Raw genomic sequence first — 27,043 nt, 5'->3', positions numbered from 1 at the left:
TTTCTGAACCCCTCTTGTCTCTTTCTGCACCCCTGTTCCTTCTTTCTGTTCTTCTTTTGTTTCTTTCTGCACCCCTCTCGCCACTTTCTCCACCCATTCCCCCTTTTTGCATCTCTGTTGCTTCTTTCTGCACTTCTCTTGTCTCCTTTTCCACCCCTCATCCCATTCTGCAACCTTTGTGCCTCTTTCTGCACCCCTCTTCCTGCTCCCCTCTTTCTGTTGCCTCTTTCTGCACCCCTGTTGCTGCATTCTGAACTTCCCATGCTTCTTTCTGCACCGTCATGCTTCTTTCTGTACCTCTATTGCCTCTTTTTGCATCTCACTTGCCTCTTTCTGTACTTTTCTTGCTTCTTTGTACATCTCTGTTGCTTCTTTCAGCAATTCTCTTGCCTCTTTCTACAATTCTCTTGTCTGTTTCTGTACCTCTCTTGCCTCTTTCTGCACCTCTTGCCTCTTTCTACACCTCTCTTCCCTCTTTCTGCACCACTTATGCCTCTTTCTGTACCTCTGTTACTTCTTTCCTATTTCTCTTGCCTCTTTCTGCACCCTTCGTGCCTCTTTCAGCACCTATGTTGCTTCTTTCTGCACTTCTCTTCTTTCTTTCTGCACCCTTTGTGCCTCTATCTGCACCTTTCTTCCCTTTTCCTGCACATCTCTTGCCTCTTTCTGTACTTCTCTTGTCTCCTTCTGCACCTCTGTTGGTTCTTTCTGCACTGCTCTTGCTTCTTTCTGCACCTCTATTGCCTGTTTCTGCAACTCTCGTTCCCCTTTCTGCACTTCTCTTGCCTCCTTCTGCACCTCCGTTGCTTCTATTTTGTACTTCTCGTCCTCTTTCTGCACCCCTCTTGCCTCTTTCTGTACCTCTGTAGCTTCTTTCTGCACTTTTTTTGTTTCTTTCTGCAAACCTCTTGCCCATTTCTGCACCATTCTTCCCTCTTTCTATACCTCTTCCTTCTTTCTGCACATCTCTTGCCTGTTTCTGCAACTCTCTTGCCTCTTTCTACAGTTCTCTTTTCTCTTTCTGTACCCCTGTTGCTTCTTTCTGCATTTATCTTGACTCTTTCTGTAACTCTCTTGGTAGTTTCTGTACTGCTCTTGTTTTTTTCAGCATCTGTCTTGCAAATTTCTGCACCCCTCTTGCCTCTTTCTGCACCACTTCCCTCTTTCTGCACCTCTCTTGCCTCTGTCGGCACCCCTCTTGCCTCTTTCTGCACCTCTGTTGCTTCTTTCTGCACTTCTCTTCTTTCTGTATTCCTCGTGCCTCTGTGTGCACCTCTTGCCTCTTTCTGCACCTCTCTTGCCTCTGTCTGCACCCCTCTTGCCTCTTTCTGTACCTCTGTTCCTTCCTTCTGCACTTCTCTTGCTTCTTTCTGCACCCTTCTTGCCTCTTTCAGCACCTCTGTTGCTTCTTTCTGCACTTCTCTTCTTTCTTTATGCACCTCATGCCTCTTTCTGCACCTTTCTTCCCCTTTCCTGTATGTCTCTTGGTTCTTTCTGCAATGCTCTTGCCTCCTTCTGTACCTGTTGTTTCTAACTGCACTGCTCTTGCTTCTTTCTGCACCTCTCTTGCAAATGTCTGCACCCCTCTTGCCTCTTTCTGCACTTCTCTTGTCTCCTTCTGCACCTCTGTTGGTTCTTTCTGCATTGCTGTTGCTTCTTTCTGCACCTCTATTGCCTGTTTCTGCAACTCTCTTTCTGCACTTCTCTTGCCTCCTTCTGCACCTCTGTTGCTTCTTTTTTGTACTTCTCTTCCTCTTTCTGCACCCCTCATGCCTCTTTCTGCACCCCTCATGCCTCTTTCTGCACCTCTGTTGCTTCTTTCTGCACTCTTATTGCTTCTTTCTGCACTTCTGCTGCTTCTTTCTGCAACCCTCTTGCCTATTACGACGCCATTCTTCACTCTTTCTACATCTCTCTTCCCTCTTTCTGCACCTCTCTTGCCTCTTTCTGCACCCCTGTTCCTTCTTTCTACACATCTCTTGCCTGTTTCTGCACCTCTGTTGCTTCTTTCTGCATGTCTCTTACCTCTTTCTGTAACACTCTTGGTAGTTTCTGTACTGCTCTTGTTTTTGTCTGCATCTGTCTTGCAAATTTCTGTACCCCTCTTCCCTCTTTCTGCACCTCTCTTGCCTCTGTCTGCACCTCTCTTGCCTCTGTCTGCACCTCTCTTGCCTCTGTCTGCACCTCGGTTCCTTCCTTCTGCACTTCTCTTGCTTCTTTCTGTACCCCTCTTGCCTCTTTCTGCATCTCTGTTGCTTCTTTCTGCATTTCTCTTACTTCTTTATGCACTCCTTGTGCCTCTGTGTGCACCTCTTGCCTCTTTTTGCTCCTCTCGTCTCTTTCTGCACCCCTCTTGTCTCTTTCTGTACCTCTTTTGCTTTTTCTGCACTTTTCTTGTCTCTTTCTCCACTACTCTCCCCTCTTTCTGCACTGTTCTTGCTTATATCTACTGCTCTCTTATACATTTCTGCACCCCTCTTTTCTCTTTCTGCACCTGTTGGTTCTTTCTGCACTTCTCTAGCCTCTTTCTGCACCTCTTTTGCCTCTTTCTACACTTTTCTTGTCTCTGTCTGCACCTCTGCTGCCTCTTTCTGAACTTTTCTTGCCTCTTTCTGCACCTCTGTTCCCTCTTTCTCTCTTTCTGCACCTCTTTTGCCTCTTTCTACACTTTTCTTGTCTCTTTCTGCACCCCTGCTGCCTCTTTCTGCACTCCCCTAGCCTCTTATGCACCCCTCTTCCCTCTTTCTCTCTTTTTGCACCTCTTTTGCTTCTTTCTGTACCTCTCTTGCTTCTTTCTGCTCCTCTCTAGCCTCTTTCTGCACCCACAGGGCTACTTTTAAACTGACCTGAGGCTTAGCAGTGCATACATGCAAGTGCAGAAAAGGGCTGCTGGCCTCTAAACTGCCATGCCCTATTATATGCTATGGACTTAGAGGTAGTTTTAATCCCCCTGCCCTATTATAATCTAGGGCCTTACAGGGTAGGTCATGCCAATCACAGTGGTATCCCAACCCATAGTGTACCCTAGTGTATGTAGGTGTTTTCACTGTATTCTAAGTGTCTTTCAGCATAGCACTGCCTCTGGGCCTGGTTAGGCAGAGCCCAAGGTCAGCCAGTCAGTTACCACCAGTACCAGAAAGCAAAAGGTTGGGGGGTGCTCAGGGCACAAGATGTCTTTGCAACAAGGCCTCATACTACACACCTCTATTAGTTCTTTCTGCATATCTATTGCTTCTTTCTGTACCTTTCTTCCTCTTTCTGGACTTCTGTTGACGCTTTCTGCATTTCTCTTGCTTCATTCTGCGCCTTTCTTTCTTCTTTCTGCACATGTCCTACCTCTGTAGGCATAGTTAGAAATTAGCATTTAAAAAACCTTAGAAATTCACTGAAAAAAACACAGGTTTCAGGGACATTATAGTTAGAAAATAGCATTTAAAAAACCCTTGAAATTCACTGAAAAAACCACAGGTTTCAGGGACATTATTGTTAGAAATTAGCATTTAAAAAATCCTTTGTAATTCACTGAAAAAACAATGGTTTTCAGGGATCTTATAGTTAGAAATTAGCATTTAAAAAACCTTTGAAATTCACTGAAAAAAACATGGGTTTCAGGGACATTATAGTTAGAAATTAGAATTTAAAAAACCTTAAAAATTCACTGACATGTCATGAATGATGTAATATGTGACGTCATCAGCAGTGCATTGCGGGGGCGCGAGTTATAGTTAGCTCAACTAACTATAAAGGACGTTTTTTACTGGTTATGTCAGAGTGGAACATCCAACTAACTATAAAGTCCCTGAAACCTGTGTTTTTCAGTGAATATATATATACACAGACACAGACACAGACACAGACACATAAGTGATGTCATAGAACATGTCATTAGTGATGTAATATGTTAGGTAATAAGCCTTGCATGGCAGGGGCACAAGTTATAGTTAGCTCTGCTATCTATAACTGATGAATTTCTGGTTATTTTGGTCAAAATGTGAATGTTGTCACTGACAAATTTACCTAACAATAATACATAACCTTTGTTTTTCTCAGTGAAAAAAATAAAGAAAAAATAAGTACAAATAAAAAAAGAAAAATAATATACATATATATACATATACGCACACACACACACATGAATATATATATATAAGATATATATATATATATATATATATATATATATTACGCTCCGATTTCTTCTGGAAAACCTAAAAGAACTGACTGCACTCCATGACGTGGAAAATAAAACGGGTTTATTGGTCCGTTAACTAAACAGGACGCGTTTCGGCTTCGCGCCTTCTTCTTGCTGTTAGGCACATCTTTCCACAATAATCTTTTAAATAAAGTTTTCACAAAAACAACGTAATCGACGTGTATAATCAACATAAATAATGCACTTATGTATATATGTTACAATGGCGGCCATCTTAAAGTGTGTTTTGTCATTATTCCCACTATAGGAAAAACCAGAAGTGATTATGCCGTGTATCGGCTTTTAACTTGCACAATTCATTTATAAATTGATAAAGATGAAATCAAAGATAAAAAATAATGATAAAAAATATACATTCTCATTACATTGAATTCATGTATTTGAATTGATTCATTAATCCTAAGGATTTTTTATATACATTTTGCAATCAAGCCTTGGATAGGCTGAATAAATTTATTGTGCAAAATAGATTCATTCGATCTACAGGTAAGCTGAGTGAGGGAGGGAGGCAATCAGAGGGTATCACTACCCTAGATGAGTTGATAATTCCTCCTCAATGTTGAGGCCTAACGGTATCTTAGTTTGTAGGTCAATGATGAACCGAGATTCCAACCTACGTAACTGTAGGTCTCTATCCCCCCCACGGTCTTTGAATGGGATATGGTCAAGCCAGAAGAAGCGAAGGAGGCTACGGTTGCTTCGATGTTTCTGGGCAAAGTGCCGGGCTACAGGATAGTTGGGGTCATTATGTTCAATTGCTCTTGCGTGTTCTAAAATTCTTCTTTTGACAGAATGTTTTGTACTGCCAATATAACGCAGTTTGCAGGGGCATTCCAAACAGTATACGCAGTAAGGAGTGGTACATGTCATATATTTGTTGAACTTTCTAGCTGAGATTCTCCCAGGGGTTTGATAGTGGGTGATTTTAGGACTGGTTTTACACGCCTTGCAATGGTGACAAGGAAAAAACCCAGTAAGGTTACCAAGTCTTGGTGTTTTAGGAATAGGGTCAAAATGACTGTGGACAAGTAGGTCTCTCAACGATCGATTACATCTATACGTAATCTGCGGAAAATCAGAGATCTCTTTGCCTATGGTACAGTCTCATTTGAGGATGTGCCAGTTACGTGAGAGAACGTTGTGAATCTTTTTAGAATCTAGGGAGAAAGTAGTGATAAAGCGTAAGGTGCCTTTGGTGACTTTTTCTTTCCTTTTGGAGTCTTTCAAAAGACACAACGGTGGTATTTTTCGCACTTTCTTTAAGGTTTGTACCAGAATTGATTCTGCATATCCTATATATATATATACTGCAAGTGGGTCCGTCCTCGATCCTGTATACGGCTGCTGTTTCACTTCCATGACCCCCAAGACTTACGGGGTGGTGCATACTCCGCGGCTGGACGGCCGCGTGTTAATTATCACTCCAAATGTTGTCCACCTTTGAGTAGCACACGACCAGCAGCTTGATTTATGTGTAGGTAAGGACAGGGATCCGCTTGTAGATGCCGCTCCGTAATGGATCTGCCTGACGCGTTTCAAAGCTCCATATGCTTCTCTTCAGAGGCTTTAACGAAAGCGGTGTGCGCAAACGCTGACTCACTTCACCATTTTCCATATGACACACTCACCAATGGGAGGCTCAGATGAGACTGTCTATTATGGGAAGTGTAGTGCGGAGAGCACACAATCAAGGCCTGTATGGACCCTGCAAGTGGGCCCATTCTCGATCCTGTATACGGCTGCTGTTTCACTTCCGTGCCCCCAAGAATTACGGGGTGGTGCGTACTCCGGGACTGGACGGCCGCGTGTTAATTATCACTCTAAAAGTTGTCCACCTTTAAGTAGCACATGACCAGCAGCTTGATTTATGAGTAGGTAAGGACGGGGATCCGCTTGTAGATGCCGCTCCGTTATTGATCTGCCTGATGCGTTTCGAAGCTCCATATGCTTCTCTTCAGAGGCTTTAACGGAAGCGAAGCGGTGTGCACAACCGCTGACCCACTTCACCATTTTCCATATGACACACCCACCAATGGGAGGCTCAGATTAGACTGTGTATTATGGGAAGTGTAGTGCGGAAAGCACACAATCAAGTCCTGTATGGACCCTGCAAGTCGGCCCGTCCTCGATCCTGTATACGGCTGCTGTTTCACTTCCGTGACCCCAAGAATTACGGGGTGGTGCATACTCCGCAGCTGGACGGCCTCGTGTTAGTTATCGCTCCAAAAGTTGCCCAACTTTAAGTAGCACACAAACAGCAGCTTGATTTATGTGTAGGTAAGGACAGGGATCCGCTTGTAGATGCCGCTCTGTAATGGATCTGCCTGACGCGTTTCGAAGCTCCATATGCTTCTCTTCAGAGGCTTTAACGGAAGCGGTGTGTGCGACCGCTGACCCACTTCACCATTTTCCATATGACACACCCACCAATGGGAGGCTCAGATGAGACTGTGTATTATGGGAAGTGTAGTGCGGAGAGCACACAATCAAGTCCTGTATGGACCTTGCAAGTGGGCCCGCCCTCGATCCTGTATACGGCTGCTGTTTCACTTCCGTGAACCCCAAGAATTGCGGGGTGGTGCATACTCTGCGGCTGGACGGCCGCGTGTTTATTATCGCTCCAAAAGTTGTCCACCTTTAAGTAGCACACGACCAGCAGCTTGATTTAAGTGTAGGTAAGGACGGGGATCTGCTTTCTATTTTTAGATCTGTTATTTTTTAAATTACATTACACATATTTTTTAAAGTTTTAAAAAAAAAGAAAAATATATTTTTGTATTATTTTATATTGGTTAAAATATACTCAAAATAATTTTTCTTATTATTTTTTTCCTTTTTTTCGGAGTCACGCACCCAACGCACACTGCTCGTTCACTGCGCAGAACGTGTCCGCCATTTTAGGATTGGTGTGTAGGATCCGTGTATGGTATGGAATGAGTACGGCTTTTCCAACGCGGACGCTATGCGACTTGTACGTGACTCCTGGCACATACGCGAGATGTACGTATTACGCGACGTGACGGACGCGCGGTAGCGCGTGATGTCATATGCATGTCGGACGCGGTGGGTGTGCGACTGCCGCGAAATTGTTTAATTTTCAAAAACATATATATATTTAATATAAATATTAAGACAATACATTATCTGAGGTAATCATAAAAATAATATTCTTAAACTTTCAAAAAAAGTACATTGCTTCTAAATGCAATTTCTCGAAGTTGCGCTGGGTGCGAGCTGGGTGCGTGCTGGGTTCGCACACCCTACGCGTATCCCATGTGTACCCCACGTGACCACAAAAGAAGAGATTTGATTGGTTCATTAGACTTCCTATTCAAAGTATTGAAGGACCCCACCCATTTCAATCACTCTTCTTAGACCTTTTCTTAGGGAAAGACTGCTCTTTTTTGCTCATTGCAGACCGGATTGACCTCATAATTTTCAAAATGGCTACAAATCCACCTTCTTCTTCAGATTCTGAAGAGTCTACCACTGAGGAATTTGTTCCAGAACCTCCCCCTCCAGAGAGGTATTCATCTATTGTGTGGGAGTTTTTCACATTCCCACCTGGACTAAAAAAGGTGAATGCGACGAAGGTAACATGCAAAATCTGCAAGGTGGTCCTCTCTAGAGGAGACCCCAACAAAAAATACTCGTGCGGGGCAGCGAGTATGAGGAAGCATTTGCAGACATGCCATCCTGTCAACTATGCACAAGAGGAGATGAGAAGGCTACATCAAAATGCTCCTGCACCACCAGCTGTTCCAAGCACATCTGGGACAGCACAGTCAACTTCAAGTTCACCACCAGATACACGTCCCCAATTTGCACGAATCAGGATGAATTGCGTAAAATGCGGACGCCTCAATTCTTATGGAGAACAATCAGTGGACCTTGTTTGTCGGGCTATCGACAACCACAATTGTTCTTTTTTTTTCTCCTCATAGTTTTTGGTTCTGTTTGGCCTGTTTAAAAAAAAAATAAAATTGTTTAAACCCGCCCCCCCCCAAAATACAAAACTACAAAACAAAAAACAAAAAAGTTTTTTTCAGAACTACCTACTCTGGTTAAAAAAGAGCTAAACTTGTATGCTAGTGTGTGAAAGGTTAGATGTATGTATGTGTAGTGCATAATTGACTGAAATAATGAATTTGTGATGTGTGGTGAATGCATAAGTGCAGAACTATAAGGAAATGCTGCAGCATGACACTGTAAACTATTTAGCTACAGCATGCTGTTGTACTTCCGAAGCACAAGGATGCAACATTTGTACATAAATATGTTGCAAGTCTGTGCTTCCCTCTGCACAGCTGCTTAAACTGCTGCCATGTGGTGACACATGCACCCTTGCACCATGGTGCAAGGATGTCCGTGTCATGCGGAGATTGTTTTTGTGCAGCAAGGGACACCTTTCTGCACAAAAACAATCAGAAAAGCATTTTTCACCTTCAATACATGCTGTGCATTGTAGCATATATTGAAAGTGAAAAAATGAGAAGTGAAAACAATTCTCCTTGTTGAGCTTTGCTACACCAATTGGAGGATGGTGCAGCATTCACAACCAAGGCCAGATTTATAATTTTTAATAAAACTGGACATATGTCTTGTTCTATGACTGTTCTGTCAAACACGCACAGCAAAACCTATAGAACGCTTTTTCAACGGAAAGTGCTGTGTATGATGAGATTATATTTACATGGAAAACAAAATGTATATAGAATGCCTTTTCCTCGCCTTCCAAATAAGAGAGTTAATGGCTAGGCCAATTCTTATTATAGGAGTACATTTCTGTACTGCTAACAGAGAACAAGATACATTTATAAGTACTTATGTTTACGAAACTTATAGCACATATTTATATATGACTGAAGAGAAGGGATGGGGCCTACTGTCACATGTGGAAAAACACTTTGTAATGTGCTTTAAGTTAAATAGTTTTATTTCTTATAATTCTAAAATTACCAGGACCTACAAGACGATTATATGTCTCTATTGTGTACTATAGCCTTATAGCCCGCCGTAGCGGGCTATACCGGCTATTAAAGGCCCGCTGAATCGTTAAAGGCCCGAGCCGAAGGCGAGGGACTTTAACGACACAGCGGGACTTTAATAGCCGTATAGCCCTGCTACGAAGGGCTATAAGGCTATTAGAACATTCTGCCACTAGAGGGCAGAATGTTCTAACAAATTAAACAAAGGGTTCTCGAAGCTCGAGGGGATATAAATCCCCTCGAACTTCGAGAAGCCTTTTTTAGAACACTGGAATGTTGCTCAGCGGGCCTTTACCGGCCCGTAGAAGCAGGGAGCACTCCATTGTCTGCAATGGAGCTCCCAACATTCCAATGTTCTAATATACCATGTATCTTGCAGACAGGTGTTCTGAAGCTGTCTCCTATTTGATACCTGTCTGCAATGGAAATCTCTGGCACAAATCTAGTCCATTAATCTTCCATTTTTCAACTGTGTGCAAACACAGTCCATTGTGCATTTTAAGACTTACTTAAACTTACCTTAGCAGTAATACAACTAAAAAACGCTACACATGTTATTCAGTCGTTTTTTATAATGTAAAATATAGTAAATTTCATATTTTAGAATTAGGATCTGTAAAAGAAAAGAAAAAATAGTTATAACATGTAATAATAGATTTTTAACAGCACAGCATAATTTTAACAATATACAAAGTAATTTCTTTGCTTTTTTTGCTGTTCTCAGAAAATATTGAATTTCACTAGAAACAGTGATTTCAATCGTACTCATCAACAGCGGGCAAAAAAAAACAATCAATTAGATAGTTTAAAAAAAAAAACAATCCATTCCCAGTAAAATAGCGGATAATACAAATTACATATATATAAAATGTTTACTACTAAGAAAATTTTATAACTTAAATTTATACATTTATGATTTAGACTTTAGGGTAGTGCAGTGGTTTTTGGGTAGTGTAGAAGGTCATGCTGGAGTAGATTTAAGGTTTAGAGTACTGCAATGGTGTTTGGGTAGTGTAGGGGGTCATGCTGGGGTAGTGTTTTAGGGTTTAGGGTAGTGCAGTGGTGTTTGGGTAGCGTAAGGGGTAGTGCTGGGGTAGGTTTAAGGTTTAGGGTAGTGCAGTGGTGTTTGGGTAGTGGGTAGTGTTTCAGGGTTTAGGGTAATGCAGTGGTGTTTGTGTAGTATAGGGGATTGTGCTGGGATAGTGTTTTAGGATAGTGCAGTAGTGTTTGGGTAGTGTAGGGGGTCATGCTGGGGTAGTGTTTTAGGGTTTGGGGTAGTGCAGTGGTGTTTATGTAGTGTAGGGGGTCGTGCTGGGGGTATATTTAGAGTTTAGGGTAGTGCACTGGTGTTTGTGTAGTGCAGGGGGTCATGCTGAGGTACTCTTTTAGGGGAGTACAGTAGTGTTTGGGTAGTTTAAGAGGTCGTGCTAGGGTAGGTTTAAGGTTTAGGCTAGTGCAATGGTATTTGGGTAGTGTAGGGGGTCATGCTGGGGTAGTGCTTTAGGGTTTAGGGTAGTGCAGTAGTATTTGGGTAGTGTAGGGGGTCATGCTGGAGGTAGTGTCACTGCAAGAGTACATGGACTTATATGTCTACAAACACATCAACCAAACAAATCATTCTCTCTCAATTTTCCCAAATGGACACTGACTCATGGTGTGATTCTAGACAAATAACAGTATTTCTTATAAATGGAGTATATAGGTACTGACTGGGGAACTCTAGGCCTGAAACACAAGTGTGATGGTGATTACACTACTACTTGCATAGTGCATAACAGTTTCAAGCACTGCCTGCCCTAAAGCCTGGCTCACTGCAACAGTACATGTACTTATATGTCTGCAAATAGATCAACCAACCAAATTATTCTCTCTCAATTTTCCCAAATGGACACTGACTCACAGTGTGATTCTAGACAAATAACAATATTTCTTATAAATGGAGTGTATAAGGGAAATGACTGGAGAAATGTAGGCCTGAAACACAAGTGTGAAGGTGATTACACTACTACTTGCATAGTGTATAGGAGTTTTAAGCACTGCATACCCTAAAGCCTGGCTCACTGCAACAGTACATGTACTTATGTGTCTGCAAACACATCAAGCATCCATTCCACATATTTCATTACTGCATTTTACTATTGAAGCTAAACTCATTTTGCAAATACATAACCAATGACTATTTTCTAATTCTACCAAACTGTCAGAACACGATACGTTTTTAATCAAATACATGTCAGCAAGCACACGAAGCACCAAAATGCTTCTCTCAGACTGATTCCCAAAAGCACACAGACTCACTCTGTGATTCTAGACAAGCAACACTATCCCTTGCATTTTACCAAAACGCATTTACTAGTCTGCAAAACATAAGGTGACTATACACATTGCACAAAATCTTCTACTACACATTAGTATAGAGTGCTTCTGCCAGAATGATTCCTAAATGCATACAAGACTCACTGTGTGATAGATTAGCCACTCGCGGAGACCTGCAGCAGCCGCCTGGGGACGGCGTCCGCGAGAGCAACTGCGCGACCCCTGGGGAGTGGAGCGGGGGCTGGCGCATGCCGGGCGGCTGCTCACCTCGCACTGGCGGTAACGACCCAGCGACCTGCCGGCTTGATGCCAGTGGTACTCGGTGATTTGGGGCTATGGGGAGCCTGGCCGGCGTCTGCCCGCTTCACCGCCTGACTCTCCGAGTCCCTAGCAGACCACTACCGGCGGCTGCTGGGCACCAGCACAGCGGTGGACGAGCGGTGTCGGGTGCTGTCTGGCCCTGGCGGCGGCGGCCGGAGAGAGCGCACCTAAGAGTCGGCGATCGGAGCTGGACCCTGCGGACGTGCGGGTGAGTCTCCTGGGCCCCATACAGACACTGGGAAACTGGGGGCTGTAGATGAGCATACCAACGCCCACCTAGGAGATAACGGCGGTGGATGGCGCCTATGGCGGAGATCCTGTAGTGCTCCTGGGCGGAGAGCGGGATAGACTTTCCTGGCCCTGCTCGTGGGGGGGACTGTAAAAACAAACTGGGAGGCCGACGCTTGAGGGGGATGGACTTGGGCCCGGACTGGCTAGGAGAGCGAGTTGAAGTCGCGAGGCCTATGACCTGAACAAACAGCCCGGGCGGGAGAGTGAGCGGCAGATCACACGGGCCTAGACGGCGGTGGTTGGAATGGGTTCCCTAACCACCTTACAACTGCCTGGTGGGACCGCAGTGAAGAGCCCCCCCTGACTCTCACGGACTGAGGGCCCCCCCGACGCCAAGCATACAGAATTCACCCAAGCGACTTGGTAATAGAGGAGCGGGGGGGCAAAGGCTGACAAATTTCTCTACTGTTGTTGCAGACCTGGGCAAACCCTGAACGGGTCCTAAGAAGCTGAAGAGGGGCCCAGAACAACCACCGGGGGCACTCACACTCCTGGAGAGAAGGGAGGCCTTTGAGGGCAGACCCACAGCACCTGGACCGGGGCCTGGGCGCTGAGCCTTCTCCTCCTTTGAGCACTGACCGCTGTGAAGAGGCCCCTGACCCCACCTAAGCTGTCTGGTGCTCCCCGCCATTGAGCACCGCTAAGGGAGCAACATACTGGTAATCCAAGCCCGGTGCTCGTTGCTCGCGGGCGGGTCGGGTCGCTGAACAGAAGAGTCCCTTGGGCAGATCGATCTGGCCTGCTTCGGGAGCCGAGGGCTGTGCAAGATCCCGTACTTGCTGTAATACCAGTGCTCAACTAAGAGGCAGCGCCTCTGGACTTTTGGAGGGGTCTGTTGTTGCCTGAACATGGGGCAACAGGAGGAAAGAAGAAGGGCCCGCCTTCCTTCCGCACGGACGATGAAGAGGATCTGCACGAACAACATAAAGCGAGACGCACATAAGGGCCTACTTTGCAGGACATTATGCAAGCCATTACATCCTCTAGAGAATCTACACTAGCAAATCTCACACAAGCCATAACCACCTCTAAGGAGGCACTGGAGTAAAAAATAGACGCTATAGGCATTGATTTGAATCTCCTGAAAGACGACCACAAAAAACTCAAAGATCGAGTCAAAGGAAAGGAGAAAGCCCTCGAGGGACTATCAAATACCATTACGACCCTTCAGACATCCTTAAAACAAGTGGAGGAAAAGGTGCAGATCCTAGAACTGCGGGCGGAGGAAAGTGAAGGGAGGTCCCGCCGCAATAACCTCCGCCTGGTGGGGGTCCCGGAACAGGCAGAAGATAAGGATGCTGTAGAGTTCTTTGAAGGGTGGTTGAAGACCGAAGTTGCGCAGGAGGGACTATCCCCGTTTTTTGCCATCGAGCGGGCGCACCGGGTCCCTGCCAAACCGGCCAAACCAGGTGTGCCTCCAAGGACCATAGTGATGCGACTACTGCATTACCGTGACAGAGACTCCGCCGGGCCAGAGAGGGGCCGGTCTTGCAAATTGAGAATGCCAACATCATGATCTTTCCTGATTATACCAGAGAAGTCCAGAGACAGAGGGCCTCATTCCTGGCAGTCAAACGGAAGTTGAGGCATGATCTTCCCGGCGAGACTGAGAGTCATCGATGGCGAAGTGACGCACTTTTTTACCACGCCACAAGAGGCCTGGAGGTGGCTGGAGGCGCGTCCGACAAGTCCACGAAGATTATCCACCGGCTCCTCGAGAGCTGGGTGTTCCCCAGTGTTGGGGGGATCTCCCCAATGCAAAACAAAAATATGGAAAGGGTCAAAGGAGATATGTTTAAAGACCTGTCATCCCATCTCCTAAAACAACCACTTAAATACCAAGGAGAATAAAAGGTCTATGGTGTGTGGTGGCACAAATAGCTGTGAGGACAGGTAAGTAATAGAGTAGCAGTAGGCTGAGCTATTCCCATCAAACCACCCTTTGTTGGCGGAATCTCATCATATGGGATACTTGTAGAAACACCCGACTCTACCGCCCAAACCATCAGCTGATGGTGCGGGAGTGGATGAAAATGATACACTCTTGCCAAACTGCTGCTCATAGGGTAGTGATGGAAGTGTGTGTGCAGTGCTGTGGTGAAAAGATTAAAATTAGCGACTCAGACAAAAACATTTTATTAAGGAAAGTCTGAGTGTTAATGTTAAAAACACGCCGGGTAGTTGAAACTAATGACTACACTATGGCGCTGTGCAGGTGGTCAACATGTTTCAGCCTTTAAGACATCTTGTCAGGCTTTCGTCAGGACCTAGATGGTAAGCTACTGCCACTAAAGTGCATAAATAACAAAGCAAGAAGTGACAAAAGGGGGATAATATAATTAGAAATGCAAATAACTACCATGAACTTGGAGCCCCAATGTCCATGTGTAAGATGAATATTCTTTTACAATCCTGAAAAAGTAAACAAGACAATGTGCATTAAAGTATATACCACGTGCTCACAAGAAACTGTGTACATCACACAACAAACAAGGTCAATAATACCCTGTTTATCAATAGAGTCCATTTACTCATTCACAGAACGTTCTCAATACCTGTGAATACTCACCACGCATTGCGAGGAGATAGACCTCACCTTGCCCGGCAACCGCTCGGGAATATGAGGCCCCGCTCTAAGGTACATAAGAAAGCAAATATTTGTGAGAATTAAATGCCTTCTGCTACTAGTTACAACAACTTTTATCAAACCCATTGACTGTAGACTTGAATTACAGAGACCATGAAACAACCTCACAGGAGCTGGACATTCCGATGATGATATGCCCCAAACAAAGTTTAAAATAGGACATGCAGTGACTACCTGCAGTAAGTTTAGAGTTTCACAATTTAAGCTGCCAGTGTAATCGCATCACACGGAGGTGGCCTTACCTGTCCGTCGGTACCTCTCTCAGGCGTCCGAGAGAAAGTGGAGGTACCGACCGGATCAGGGCCCCTCCTTTAAATAGCCCAACCAATTAGTGTTTAGCTGCTCATTAAAGTTGTAAATTGGTAAATTGCCCGTCGGCACCGCGTTCGCAATCCGAATGTGCGTGTGCACAACAAACCTACTGCGTTGTTTGCAGAGAGGTCATGCGCTGTTACCTGCACCTCGGGATGATCACTGCTCGGGCGCACATGCGCATTCGGGTGATCACTTCTCGGGCGCGCATGCGCATTGCGTTCCAACGCGTGCCACGTCAAAGCCGCCACAACACTAATCAGTAGCGAAGCCGTGTGACAAGCACTGTGCTCGAATCATTATTTATAATTTGACAGTCCTCTCGTAAGTTTGAATTATAATGAGAACGGTCGGCTTGAATAAAGATAAAAAATAATAAGACGCTGCTGACGTTAAATTGCATGTATATAGTTAGAGTTACACGCTTGAAATAGTCATGATTTAGATGCTGAATGTTTATCTGCCACAGACTGATTTTGTGTATTAGAGACAGGGTAAACCGCACACTTTCAGCCACAACTGTACCAGTTAACCACCCTCCGATGGAATGGAAGGATGTGATTAAAATCAATGATTATTAATTAGGTATTTATCAATGGATCACTTGTATGTGTATACAGTAGAGCCAGAACCATATGTAGGTTAAATTGACATCCAGGGAATGGAGTCGTTTAACCCTCTACTATCACTACGGAGCCTGAACACCCATTTCTGCTCTTTGACAAACAGAAACTTCAATTTGTCACTGATATGGGGTGGGATATAAGGGTGTTCTAAGATTACCCACTTTAGGTCTTCCACTCGATGTTTCTTCTCCAGAAAGTGATTGGTAAGGCAGGTAGATTGCTTATGGCACCGGATTGTGCTCTTGTGTTCGCTAATGCGGACTTTCATTTTTCTTGTTGTGTGTCCAATGTACTGAAGAGAACATGGACAGGTAATCAAATATATCACCCCTTCCGTGTTGCAATTGGTGTGTTTGCGGAGTAACCAAGGTTTCCCAGTGCCTATATCGACTTGATCTGTTTTATAGGTCTGTGGACAGGCACTGCAAGAGCCACATGGGAAATGGCCACGTACTGGCTGAGTGTTCCAGAGTGTATTGTGGGGTTCAGGTATTTGAAATCTTGGCCTTGTATGTACCAAACTATCTCTTATACTCCGAGCCCTTTTGAAAGAGAATAGTGGTGGAGTAATAGTAGTTTCGGCTGTGTTCAAAATGTTTCTGCACGGTTTTCTGAATTTTGTTTGACAAGACACTGAACGTGCTAACAAATGTTAGTCTATCAAGGGGCTCTTTGATTGATCTTGTTTCTAATAGAGCATCTCTGTTATTATTGGAGGCACGCTTCCACGCCCTTCGTACAAGATGTCGTGGGTACTGCCGATCCTCTAAGTGTCTAGATAGAATCCGAGCGTGTTTGTCAAACAGAGTTCTTGATGAGCATTTTCTGCGGACTCTAAGAAACTGTCCTACAGGGAGATTGTCCCGTAAGGCTCGCGGATGGTGGCTGGTGTAAGACAAAAGCGAATTCTTTGCCATTGGTTTTTTGTAGAGTTCGCATGCCAATTTGCCATCTTGTGGAAAAATAAGGATGTCTAGGAAGGGTAGTTGATGTTTACTGCACTCAATGGTGAACTTTAGGTATTGATTCTGGTGGTTCAACCAATCGTGAAAGGATTCAACTTCAGAAATTGTGCCTCGCCAAACCACGAGGATGTCATCTATATATCGTTTCCACAGCAACACCTGATGGAAATGTGGGTTGCTGTGGTTGAGCACGATGTTTTGCTCAAACAGATGAACATAAAGGTTGGCGAGACTCGGGGCAAAAATACTACCCATAGAGGTACCAGAGGTCTGGAGGTAGATCTGGTCCTCGAATTTGAAATGGTTTTCCATCATAGCCATCCTGGCACACTCCATAATGAAACTCACTGGAGTGATGCTTTGTAGATCACGTATGGCAAGAAGGGATCTGATGGCTTCCAAGGTCTCTGCCTGTGGAATACAAGTATAGAGGGACTCGACATCGAAACTGACCAGTAGGTCAGTATCGCTGTCGAACCTCACTTGTGGCAATAGTCTCAGTACATCGGCCGTATCTTGCAGATAAGTGGGCATCTCCTTGACTAGGGGTCGTAAGAAAAAGTCCACAAAGGTGGACAATGGCTCTAGAAGAGAGCCAATGCCGGAGATGATAGGGCGACCAGGTGGGGGCCGTGTGGGTTTATGAATCTTCGGCAAACAATAAAAGCCAGGCATCACTGGCTTGTCTGTTATCAAGAATTTAGCTTCCTGAGGTGTTATCCACCCTTCCGAACTCGCTTCCTCCACTAAGGTTTTAATTTCAGTGAGTAGGCGAGGGGTAGGATCAGTGGCAACACGTTGGTATGAATCACTATTATTGAGTTGCCTTAAGCACTCTTGTCGGTAGGAAGTCATGTCTAGAATGACGATGGCCCCGCCTTTATCCGCCGGCTTAACAATGATGGTCTGATCGGTTGAAAGGCGGGCCATGGCAATTTTTTCATTGTTAGACAAGTTTTGAAAATAATGATGCTCACTGTCAAATAGAGCCATGACGTCATGGGTCACAGCTTGTTCGAATGTAGACACCTTAGAAGGTACCTGATGTCCTGATGGTGTGAAGACAGACTTAGGGCGTAAACCTGTATTAGTAAGTTGGTCTTGTCTCTCGATGGACTCAATTTTATCCTTATTGAAAAAGAAGTGTAGACGCACTTTTCTGAAAAATCTTTCCAGTTCACAGCGTGTCTCAAAGGCGTCTCCCTTATTAGTGGGGACAAAGCCTAAACCCTTACCCAATACAGATACTTCATCTGTTGAGAGTTCTCGGGAACTTAGGTTGACTATTAAGTTCCTGTCGTTGTGGGTGTTGATTGGGCTGCCTGGGCAGCTCTGCGACTCCTGGTTTGGGGGAAGGTTTGGTCTGTCTCCCAATGGACCTGCTGTTGTCCTCTCCTTCTCCCGTAATTGCGGCCTCGTCCCTGTCCTAAAAAAGACTGGTCTTGATAGAATTGGGGATGTGGCGGAAAAGTAGGCATTGGATGGGTAAAAGGTGGTTGAAAACCCCATGGATTTGGTGGCCACCTTTTACCCATCCAATGCCTACTTTTCCGCCACATCCCCAATTCTATCAAGACCAGTCTTTTTTAGGACAGGGACGAGGCCGCAATTACGGGAGAAGGAGAAGACAACAGCAGGTCCATTGGGAGACAGACCAAACCTTCCCCCAAACCAGGAGTCGCAGAGCTGCCCAGGCAGCCCAATCAACACCCACAACGACAGGAACTTAATAGTGAACCTAAGTTCCCGAGAACTCTCAACAGATGAAGTATCTGTATTGGGTAAGGGTTTAGGCTTTGTCCCCACTAATAAGGGAGACGCCTTTGAGACACGCTGTGAACTGGAAAGATTTTTCAGAAAAGTGCGTCTACACTTCTTTTTCAATAAGGATAAAATTGAGTCCATCGTGAGACAAGACCAACTTACTAATAAAGGTTTACGCCCTAAGTCTGTCTTCACACCATCGGGACATCAGGTACCTTCTAAGGTGTCTACATTCGAACAAGCTGTGACCCATGACGTCATGGCTCTATTTGACAGTGAGCATCATTAGTTTCAAAACTTGTCTAACAATGAAAAAATTGCCATGGCCCGCCTTTCAACCGATCAGACCATCATCGTTAAGCCGGCGGATAAAGGCGGGGCCATCGTCATTCTAGACATGACTTCCTACCGACAAGAGTGCTTAAGGCAACTCAATAATAGTGATTCATACCAACGTGTTGCCACTGATCCTACCCCTCGCCTACTCACTGAAATTAAAACCTTAGTGGAGGAAGCGAGTTCGGAAGGGTGGATAACACCTCAGGAAGCTAAATTCTTGATAACAGACAAGCCAGTGATGCCTGGCTTTTATTGTTTGCCGAAGATTCATAAACCCACACGGCCCCCACCTGGTCGCCCTATCATCTCCGGCATTGGCTCTCTTCTAGAGCCATTGTCCACCTTTGTGGACTTTTTCTTACGACCCCTAGTCAAGGAGATGCCCACTTATCTGCAAGATACGGCCGATGTACTGAGACTATTGCCACAAGTGAGGTTCGACAGCGATACTGACCTACTGGTCAGTTTCGATGTCGAGTCCCTCTATACTTGTATTCCACAGGCAGAGACCTTGGAAGCCATCAGATCCCTTCTTGCCATACGTGATCTACAAAGCATCACTCCAGTGAGTTTCATTATGGATTGTGCCAGGATGGCTATGATGGAAAACCATTTCAAATTCGAGGACCAGATCTACCTCCAGACCTCTGGTACCTCTATGGGTAGTATTTTTGCCCCGAGTCTCGCCAACCTTTATGTTCATCTGTTTGAGCAAAACATCGTGCTCAACCACAGCAACCCACATTTCCATCAGGTGTTGCTGTGGAAACGATATATAGATGACATCCTCGTGGTTTGGCGAGGCACAATTTCTAAAGTTGAATCCTTTCACGATTGGTTGAACCACCAGAATCAATACCTAAAGTTCACCATTGAGTGCAGTAAACATCAACTACCCTTCCTAGACATCCTTATTTTTCCACAAGATGGCAAATTGGCATGCGAACTCTACAAAAAACCAATGGCAAAGAATTCGCTTTTGTCTTACACCAGCCACCATCCGCGAGCCTTACGGGACAATCTCCCTGTAGGACAGTTTCTTAGAGTCCGCAGAAATTGCTCATCAAGAACTCTGTTTGACAAACACGCTCGGATTCTATCTAGACACTTAGAGGATCGGCAGTACCCACGACATCTTGTACGAAGGGCGTGGAAGCGTGCCTCCAATAATAACAGAGATGCTCTATTAGAAACAAGATCAATCAAAGAGCCCCTTGATAGACTAACATTTGTTAGCACGTTCAGTGTCTTGTCAAACAAAATTCAGAAAACCGTGCAGAAACACTGGGGCATTCTGAACACAGCCGAAACTACTATTACTCCACCACTATTCTCTTTCAAAAGGGCTCGGAGTATAAGAGATAGTTTGGTACATACAAGGCCAAGATTTCAAATACCTGAACCCCACAATACACTCTGGAACACTCAGCCAGTACGTGGCCATTTACCATGTGGCCCTTGCAGTGCCTGTCCACAGACCTATAAAACAGATCAAGTCGATATAGGCACTGGGAAACCTTGGTTACTCCGCAAACACACCAATTGCAACACGGAAGGGGTGATATATTTGATTACCTGTCCATGTTCTCTTCAGTACATTGGACACACAACAAGAAAAATGAAAGTCCGCATTAGCGAACACAAGAGCACAATCCAGTGCCATAAGCAATCTACCTGCCTTACCAATCACTTTCTGGAGAAGAAACATCGAGTGAAAGACCTAAAGTGGGTAATCTTAGAACACCCTTATATCCCACCCCATATCAGTGACAAATCGAAGTTTCTGTTTGTCAAAGAGCAGAAATGGGTGTTCAGGCTCCGTAGTGATAGTAGAGGGTTAAACGACTCCATTCCCTGGATGTCAATTTAATCTACACATGGTTCTGGCTCTACTGTATACACATACAAGTGATCCATTGATAAATACCTAATTAATAATCATTGATTTTAATCACATCCTTCCATTCCATCGGAGGGTGGTTAACTGGTACAGTTGTGGCTGAAGGTGTGCGGTTTACCCTGTCTCTAATACACAAAATCAGTCTGTGGCAGATAAACATTCAGCATCTAAATCATGACTATTTCAAGCGTGTAACTCTAACTATATACATGCAATTTAACGTCAGCAGCGTCTTATTATTTTTTATCTTTATTCAAGCCGACCATTCTCATTATAATTCAAACTTACGAGAGGACTGTCAAATTATAAATAATGATTCGAGCACAGTGCTTGTCACACGGCTTCGCTACTGATTAGTGTTGTGGCGGCTTTGACGTGGCACGCGTTGGAACGCAATGCGCATGCGCGCCCGAGAAGTGATCACCCGAATGCGCATGCGCGCCCGAGCAGTGATCATCCCGAGGTGCAGGTAACAGCGCATGACCTCTCTGCAAACAACGCAGTAGGTTTGTTGTGCACACGCGCATTCGGATTGCAAACGCGGTGCCGACGGGCAATTTACCAATTTACAACTTTAATGAGCAGCTAAACACTAATTGGTTGGGCTATTTAAAGGAGGGGCCCTGATCCGGTCGGTACCTCCACTTCCTCTCGGACGCCTGAGAGAGGTACCGACGGACAGGTAAGGCCACCTCCGTGTGATGCGATTACACTGGCAGCTTAAATTTTGAAGCTCTAAACTTACTGCAGGTAGTCACTGCATGTCCTATTTTAAACTTTGTTTGGGGCATATCATCATTGGAACGCCCAGCTCCTGTGAGGTTGTTTCATGGTCTCTGTAATTCAAGTCTACAGTCAATGGGTTTGATAAAAGTTGTTGTAACTAGTAGCAGAAGGCATTTAATTCTCACAAATATTTGCTTTCTTATGTACCTTAGAGCGGGGCCTCATATTCCCGAGCGGTTGCCGGGCGAGGTGAGGTCTATCTCCTCGCAATGCGTGGTGAGTATTCACAGGTATTGAGAACGTTCTGTGAATGAGTAAATGGACTCTATTGATAAACAGGGTATTATTGACCTTGTTTGTTGTGTGATGTACACAGTTTCTTGTGAGCACGTGGTATATACTTTAATGCACATTGTCTTGTTTACTTTTTCAGGATTGTAAAAGAATATTCATCTTACACATGGACATTGGGGCTCCAAGTTCATGGTAGTTATTTGCATTTCTAATTATATTATCCCCCTTTTTTCACTTCTTGCTTTGTTATTTATGCACTTTAGTGGCAGTAGCTTACCATCTAGGTCCTGACGAAAGCCTGAAAAGATGTCTTAAAAGCTGAAACATGTTGACCACCTGCACAGCGCCATAGTGTAGTCATTAGTTTCAACTACCCGGCGTGTTTTTAACATTAACACTCAGACTTTCCTTAATAAAATGTTTTTGTCTGAGTCGCTAATTTTAATCTTTTCACCACAGCACTGCACACACACTTCCATCACTACCCTATGAGCAGCAGTTTGGCAAGAGTGTATCATTTTCATCCACTCCCGCACCATCAGCTGATGGTTTGGGCGGTAGAGTCGGGTGTTTCTACAAGTATCCCATATGATGAGATTCCGCCAACAAAGGGTGGTTTGATGGGAATAGCTCAGCCTACTGCTACTCTATTACTTACCTCTCCTCACAGCTATTTGTGCCACCACACACCATAGACCTTTCATTCTCCTTGGTATTTAAAAGGGATCTCCCCAATCCCAGCGCTTTTCAAAGACGCAACAAGAACGGCAGAGAGCGGTGCGAGCAGTGGCCGAGATCAGCAGAGGGACACCTTTGGAAACATCACCGACAGCTGGGAGCACTGGGGGCGAGTCGGAGCTCTCCAGGTCTAGCGGCGCCCCTGAAGAATTGGACACGGACCTTCCTGACATCACTCCACAGACGGCGGAACACATAATATAGCTGAGGACTGGTAAAAAAATGTGGCCATTGGTAAAACGCGTATGGTCTGCTGAACTCTGTGAGCAGGTCAGGACTGAATTTATGTTGCGCTGCATTAGGGGCACCAGGAGGTTTATATTATAAAATTGCTCCAAGCTATGCCTGATGGGAGGAGCGGGGTGGGGCGCGGGGTCCACTGCGATTGGGATCACCCCCTCAGTTCTTGAGAAGTATTGTATTATCGTTGTTTGGATGGGAACTAGTTTTGAGGAACCTGTCCTGGGGGAGGGGCATTGGGGTTCATGTGTTGGGGGGGGAGGGCAAGGAGTGTGCGAAGATGGGGGACAGAAGGGGACTGGCATGCCACGATTGAGAAGCCTCACGCTCTTTTCTATGTTACGAATCCATGGGAACCTCTGTAGGCCTTAAGTGTATCACCTGGAACATCAGGGGGATGCACATGTCGCGTCGCTATAAGGTACAGAACTATCTTAAGAGGCGTGGGATCCAGGTCGCCCTATTACAGGAAACGCATCTCAACAAGCAGGAAGGGGTGGCGTTGCAGCGTAGATGGTGGGGACAAGTATTCTGTACCACATACTCAGCATTCGCTAGGGGGGTGCTGGTGTGGATCCGAGCAGGGGTCCCCTTTCAATGTACTGGTCAGCTGATAGATCCTGATGGTCGCTACGTAGTGGTAAAGGGCCAATTAGACGGGTGTGATATAGTTTTGGGGAGTATATATGCACCAAATACCGAGCACGCAGCTTTCTTCAACCACCTCTCTACCCAACTGGCTCCATTTCTAACGGGCTCTGTACTGATCGGGGGGGGACTTCAATTGTGTTGCCGACGAGTTACTGGACCGCTCTCACCCTCCATTAGCGGAGGCCCCCACACATAGACAGGCAGCGGCGCGTAGGGATTGGCAGCGACATTGGGGATTAAGATACGTGGAGGGCATATCACCCCGCGGAGAAGGACTACTCCTACTTCTCTAGCTTACACGACCTACATGTCAGATTGGATTTGATCCTTAGCACAGCTGATGTACACGGAGGGGTGGTCCACAGTGAGTACCTGGCCCGTAGGATTTCAGATCACAACCCACTGCTGGTCTCTGTGCAATGGATGCGTGACCGACTGGCCATCCCCACCTGGCGATTACGCCCGGATACGTTGGATGACCCTGTCTTTCAACATAATATAAAATCGACTATTTCCTCAATATTGCCCATACGGCATCCTCTCTCCTCATAGAATGGGATGCGTTCAAGGCAGTGATACGGGGGAGGTGCATTGGTGAGGTGGTAGGGGCCCGGAGAGCCATCCTGGGAGATGTGTCAATGGATGAGGAGCGCCTTCGGGCGGAAGAGCGGGAGCGATCAGAGCACCCTAATCGGCAGGATAGGGTGCTTGAGGCTAGGGAGGCCTTAGCAGTAGAATTAGAACGACTCCGCTGTTTCGACCAAAAGGCGTTTCTGGAAAAGGCACACGCTGAAAGAGATAAATCCGGGGCGCTTCTGGCATGGCTGGCTCCACCCTAAAGACGTGGCATGGGCATTCTGGAGATACGAAATGACGCAGGGGTGCCATTATACACCCAGCGAGACATCAACGACCAGTTTTTGCAATATTATTCCAAACTCTACGAAAGCAGACTGGAATCTGAGCCCTTGGAATCTGAGGGAATTTTCTCCGGCATCGCCCTCCCGGTCCTTGATCCGGAGGGCGCCGAGATACTCGGAGGGGATATTACGCCAGGTGAAATCCGCCAGGCACGGATGGATTGCCAATCGAGTTCTATGCGACATGTATCGATATCTTGACCCCACGCCTCGTGGCGCTATATAACCGGGCACGGGAGGAGGGCACTCTTCCTGCTACCACGCGGGAGGGGATAATAGTCCCTCTCCTCAAACCTGATAAGCAAGCCTGGGCCAGGGGATCGTACCGACCACTGGCAATGTTAAATTTGGATTATAAAATTCTCAGTCGCGTACTTGCTTCCCGATTACTGCCTCACATGGCGATATTGGTCCATGTGGATCAAGCTGGGTTTATACCCGCCAGAAATACGGCAATGAATGTGCCAAGACTCCTCCGGATCCTTGAAGCCGACACATATGACACCAGCGAGGCATGCATCTTTGCAGTCGACCTCGAAAAAGCGTTCGATAGTTTAGAATGGCCCTATCTCTTCGCAGTTTTGAGGCGGTTTGGATTGGGGGAAGGCTTTGTACGATGGACCGGGCTATTATACAGTGCCTCCACAGCACAAGTCCGAACGGGAGGGCTCATTTCGGCGACCTGCAGAGTGGCCAGGGGAACGCGCCAGCTCTCACCTCTGCTCTTCGCTTTGAACTGAACAAAATCACACTTATTCCCTACTAGGGCCACGGAAGCGGAGATGCCCCCCATAGATGGGATCTCATGGGAGGTGAGGTGCATTACGTACTTAGGTACTAGAATTTACCATACTCAGGAGGACTTACTTGAAGGGAACATAGGAAGGGCAATACGAGCTGCCAAGACTAGCTTTGAGTTCTGGAAAACATTGCCGTTCTCTGTGGCAGGCAGGATAGCCCTGATAAAGATGGTCATACTGCCGCGGTTCCTTTACTACTTTGGCACCCTGCCAGTTTGGATCCCGAGCGGCCTTTTTGCCCAATTAAACACCATGATCACAGGATTCCTATGGGGCTCAGGCAGGCGAAGGGTGGCGTTGGCTACTATGCAACGACCCAGAGCGGAGGGCGGACTCGCGCTGCCTAACCTAGAGGCCTACTACCAGGCAGCACAATTTCAATGGTTCACCAAATGGGTGGCAGGGCGGTTCCGGTATCCGGATGGAGTGCAGCTACTGGACCCAGATTTAGACTGGCTGTCCCGGGTATTGCTCAACTTACCACTGTGCAGGGAGACGCTCACCACTGACGTATGGGTGCTCAGGCAGTGTTGACTTCGCCTGGCCAGGAAAATGGGGAAACGGAGGGATTGGGGTGGACTATGGAATTGGGAGGAGCTGGGACTCATGACAATGGGGGACCTCTATGAGGATAGTAGCCTCCTCCCATATGAGGAACTCCGCGCATGACATGATCTCCCGCAAGGGGACTTCTTATTACATGCAGCTCTCACAGCAGCCATCAGAAAACATTGGGGGTTAGGCTTGACAGAATCTACCACATCACTGGCTTGCCAGTATGTGGTGATGGCGGCGGTTACCATCAAAGCAGTGTCCTGCATTTACAGGAGAATAACTAAGGACCTACGCCCCCCTCTGACAGCATTACGCCAGAAATGGGAGGATGATCTTGGGGACCCGATAGTCGATAAATTATGGGAAAATGCGCTCGAGAGGCCCTGGAAATGCTGCCATAACGCTTGTTTCCAATTGATACAGTTCTACGTACTTCACAGGGCGTACCTCACGCCTGCCAAGCTGAATGAATATTTCGGGGGGGGAGGCGGCTTGCCCGAGGTGCCGACATGAGAGAGCGGGTTTCCTCCACATGTTCTGGACCTGTCCGAACCTGGAGAACTTCTGGCAGGAGGTACTGGATTCACTGACGCAAGTAGCGGATAGAGAGATAGATCGGACACCGGGGGTAGGCCTGCTACACCTCTTCCCACACACGGCCAAGACAAAGTCACCAGCAAATTCATAGACTTAGGATTGATTCTAGCGAAGCGCGAGCTTACCACCAGTTGGAAGGCAGCGAGGGGTCCTGCGATAGAGCGCTGGTGCAAAGAATTTAGCAAGTGGGCGGCATGCGAAGGCAGTTGCAGGCTGGGGGTGGCAAGGCGCACAGGCAACGAGAAATCCTTGGAGAACGCCAGAGCATGGATAGCACTATTGGAAGAAATCCAACGTTTGCGGGTGGAGATAGAAGAGGAGATGGAGGAGGCAGAGGGGACCATAGCGGCTTCATAGGGAACAAGCTAATAAGGCCTCTAGCTAATGATAAACTCCAACTGCCACCACGACACATAATGCCACAGGCAGGACGAGGGAGGAGAAGACACCTTACAATATTAGGCCTAAGGGGGAAGTTGTTTTACTATGATTGTACTCACATTGTGGCGTGCCAGAGGGAAGGGGGTAGTTGAGGGACAGTTTGTGCCCATGTTGGGCGGGGGGGGGGCTAGCAAGTATAATGTTTATCCTTACACCATGACCTGAGGTAGATAATAGCTTCTGAGGCGATCGGAAGGAGGCAGAGCCCTCACTTGCGGGGAGTTGCATAATCAGTGACTGTATTATAGATAATATATATTGTCCCAAGCTGAGGGACACCTCAGGGACAAGAAGTAATGATTAAAAGTGGGGGTGCTATGCAGGGATTGCTGATTTACATTGAAATGCTTTACTTACTCATGTTGTTTCCTCTTCGATCTGCTTCAATTACTGTACATT

The sequence above is a fragment of the Lissotriton helveticus genome, chromosome 8 (genome assembly GCF_964261635.1).
Source record: "Lissotriton helveticus chromosome 8, aLisHel1.1, whole genome shotgun sequence".
In the NCBI taxonomy this organism is placed as follows: domain Eukaryota; kingdom Metazoa; phylum Chordata; class Amphibia; order Caudata; family Salamandridae; genus Lissotriton; species Lissotriton helveticus.
The sequence above is the reverse complement of the archived record's forward strand: the minus strand, read 5'-3'. Positions refer to the sequence as shown.